Source organism: Dermacentor silvarum, chromosome 5 (genome assembly GCF_013339745.2).
Source record: "Dermacentor silvarum isolate Dsil-2018 chromosome 5, BIME_Dsil_1.4, whole genome shotgun sequence".
Taxonomy (NCBI): Eukaryota; Metazoa; Arthropoda; class Arachnida; order Ixodida; family Ixodidae; genus Dermacentor; species Dermacentor silvarum.
The window spans coordinates 8457236-8461371 of NC_051158.1; positions in this window are offsets into that span (position 1 = coordinate 8457236).

The window sequence follows — 4136 nt, forward strand, 5'->3', positions numbered from 1 at the left end:
CTCAATAACGATAACGTGGGTAGTGAACTGTAATTGGCAGAATACCGCCTCTACACAGTCTACGTCACGTAGTATTGTCAACGGTATTTTATTTTTTTATAAGATAGCCACACCGCCGCCACGTTTTTGTATATCATTGCGTTTGATCGTATAGTTGAGGGGTGTTAGCTCAGTATCTTCGATATCGCTTGTTAGACAAGTTTCAGTAAAGGCCAAAAAATCGGCTTTATAATGCTGGTAAGTAGCGATTTTAAGACATTTAATTTGTCCATAATTCTGCGCGCATTCACGTTTGCAAAAGTTATTTCCAGAGATGGTTTTAGCAAGGCCTTAGCTCCCGAAGTTCGGATTGAGCGTTCTTTGTGTGTGTGTGTGTTTTCTGAGGATAATTCTGGTGTTAGTGTAAAGAGCAAAAAAAAAAACACGTTCGTGGTCATGTGCATTAGTTGATAGTGCGTCTGATTCAGATATATCTGATATGAAAAAAAAGTCGGCAGATCCCACGCCCTGTGGGACCCGATGTTATGCGAAGCAGTGTGCGGGGGAGCCTACCAAGTTGACGAAACGACCATGAGAGCACCAAGACGTAGGCGCCTGTATCATGACCTACATGACACGCATGTCATGAGTCCTCAGGAGTCCCTTGAGTTACGCCTAGGACACCTTAAGGCGAAAGCCTTAGTCATGCTCATGACTGTGACTTCGACCATCATACCTTTAGCCTTTACCTTCACTTAGTACCACGTCCGAACCCATTTCAGTGGTTCTTGAGCGCAATTTCTTTTTTTTTTTTTGCTGAGTCAATGTCATTTTTGCCGAGTCATGCTCATAACTAATAATTCTATCATCATCCTTTATTGTTTCCCTCATTTAGTACCCACGTCAGAACTCATTTCGATGGTTTTTGTGTTAATCTTATTCGCTGAGTCATTGTCATTTTTGATGAGTCATGCTCATGACTATGACTTCTACCATCATCCTTTAGTATTTTTTCCCTTAGTACCCCCTTCCGAACCCATTTTATTGTTTTTTTTTGTGTTAATGTTTTTCGCTGGGTCACTGTCATTTTAGGCGGATGTTTCATGACCTACATGACACGCCTGTCATGACTTTCATGTCATGACCTATCATTTATGTTCGTCATACACTCTTGTTATACTATTCCAATTTTGGTGAATATCAAGTTAACGAAACGTCCATGAGAGCACCAAGACGTAGGCGAATAGATAGATAGATAGATAGATAGATAGATAGATAGATAGATAGATAGATATATAGATAGATAGATAGATAGATAGTAGATAGATAGATAGATAGATAGATAGATAGATAGATAGATAGATAGATAGATAGATAGTAGATAGGATAGATAGATAGATAGATAGATAGATAGATAGATAGGAGATAGATAGATAGATAGATAGATAGATAGATATAGATAGATAGATAGATAGATAGATAGATAGATAGATAGATAGATAGATAGATAGTAGATAGATATAGATAGATAGATAGATAGATAGATAGATAGATAGATAGATAGATAGATAGATAGATAGATAGATACTGTCAAAGTGGCAAATGTCCGCTAAGAAATGCTTCGCAGTTAAAACAGCAGGGTGAACATTAGAGTTGCGTCAAGTGGTGTTGCGCCGTGAAAGTTGGTAGCGCTGCTAGATTCCGTGTCCCATATGTAAACGTCGTCGTTAGTGAAGAACTTATTGAAAACGAGACGAACGCGTTCGCCGTGATTCTTTAAACCTTTAGAAAAATTGTGGCAATTTGCGCCTTATGTCACGTACGGCTTCAAAGTAGTCCCTTGCGACGCTTAATGTTGTGTTCTTCAATTTGTAGTCCTTGCTCAGTATGGATTGGACTTCTGGTTAAGAACTTTAGCAATGATTGGGTGCTTTTTATTCGAAGAAAAACGGCCCAGACGGTGAGCCCTAGCTAGAGAGGAAACAGATATGCAAAGATGGGTGGAACAAAGTTATTTTACAATTAGCTCAGAAGCCTCTCACGACTCGAAACCATCAGTATCGGTAACACCGTAATACAGTATATTGGACTGGGCGAGCAGTTTTCCGAGTCATCTAATTTGTCCTGAATTTTGGCAAGATCCTTCTCATGCGTGAGGACGACCTCGGAACTGCTCTTTGACACTTTAGACTGTAAGTCACCAATTATCATTATCCGGTTTATCCGGATAATTATGAGGATTAACGGAAGAATGCTGTGCCGAAATTGATTCGAGTTTGTATACAAGCTCGCCCACTCTTTTCGTCAGAGACTCAAAATCTTTCTTCAAGGTGTCATGATTGAGCAAAACCAGGTTGAGGGATTCCAGAAGGCTCGCATTGTTAGCTTGAATGCGTTGCACGCTGCCAAAACCTGAATTAAGCTTCTCCTCCTGAGGTTTAGTCATAGGACCAGGGTTAGATTCAATGTCACCTTCATGAAGCAGACGGCTCCGAATGTGTAATACACACTCGCGACCGGCTTCAGTTCACGAGTGTGCAGCACCTATTAGTGTGACTACAGTACCTACAAGAAACCTGATAAGCATACGCCCATAGATTAATGTTTTTCGGGAAGCTATCGCTGACCATAATTATCCTGGTGCCTCTTCCATTTTTTAAATGTGCGATGCTGTCGTCTGGAGTGATCCTCAATGATTTTTAAAGCGGAACTTTCTTTGCCTCTTCTCCCGACTTTCCTGGCGCGCTGCTGCTGCTGCTGTTATGGTGTTGCTCGCAAGCGCCGCTGGGTTTCTTGCAACACCCCCCAGATGGCGCTCGCCTCCGCGCATCCCGGCCGGCACCACCACGGCCGCGTTTCACAGATCGCGCGTGCTGGGCTTGCTTTCCTATGCGACAAGAATGCAGGTGCTGGGCTGTGGCGGTCGCGAGCTGGGCTGTATAGTGTAAACACTACAATCGCCCCATAGCCCGAAGAGACTGCTTGGAGCTGGCGTCTCAACATCGTGCTCGCCACGTATGCACAAGGAGCACGTAAACACACGCCAGCAAAATGGCTCGAAAGCGTACACTCAGCGTCGAGGACACCCAGGCCCGAAACAAGCGTCGCGCGAAACAGGAGCGTCTTCGCCACGTATCGAAACGTCGTGAAGACCACGAATGCATGCTGGCTCGAAGACGTGAGGCGAGGCAACGACGCGTGGCGGCCATGAAAGACGACGAGCGTCGTGAGCACTACGACCGGAAGCGAGAAGCAGATCAATAATTATCGCCAAATTCAAAGCAAGCATTATCGAAAGCTTCGCTTACATCGATTCCCACAGTGCGTGGGGATCCGCATATTTTTCTTGTGCAAGTGCTGAGCTCTCACCATATCGTGCTGGTAGCTGTTTCGGCACCCGGAGGCCTGTGCATCATCGTCGGTGGCACGGCGAGACAATTGGGCAAGGAGTTGTCTCCTCGCGGGTAGTGGCCCAGAGCGATGAACAGGTCCGGCGCAAACAAGTCCCTGCGCACGGGTGCAGAGAGACCAGCTTTATCTAAAGCCTTCCAGGCTATGGTCGCGATGTCGCGATATACGCGATATCTGATCTCTTAATCTGAACAGAACACTAATGACCAACTGCAACAAACGTTTGGGCCACGTATGAAACCTATAGTTTAAAATACTCTAGATATAGAGCAGCCTCCATGAAAACCTTTTCGTATAAAATAGGAGTGGATGCGTCACAAAACGTTCACAAAACTAGATGTGTTGCGTACCAGAAGTGATAAAGAAACGCCGCGTTTACCGCTCCCTGGAAGTAATACGAATAAGAAAGCGATGAGTTCCGAGAAAGGCTGTTGCCCATGGCTTGATGCTCCAAGCTTAAAAATCTGGAAAGCGACGTGCTGGGACCTATATGTGGTGAACGCATCGCCTGCCTATGTGGTATTTTTAAAGGCGGCTAGAATAAAGGTTACGCAATTACCAGTCCCTGAGGCTTTGCCAAGATTGCTTCAGTGGTGCATGCTACTAACTTGTAATCACTTTAGCTTAAGTGAAAGTTGGTTATAGTTGGACTTAATAGTCACGAGAAAGCCTCATTCTGACTTCGTGCGTAGCCGTGCAAGAGAAACACGCATGCCACCGTGTCATTATCTCCGATTCAGAAAACA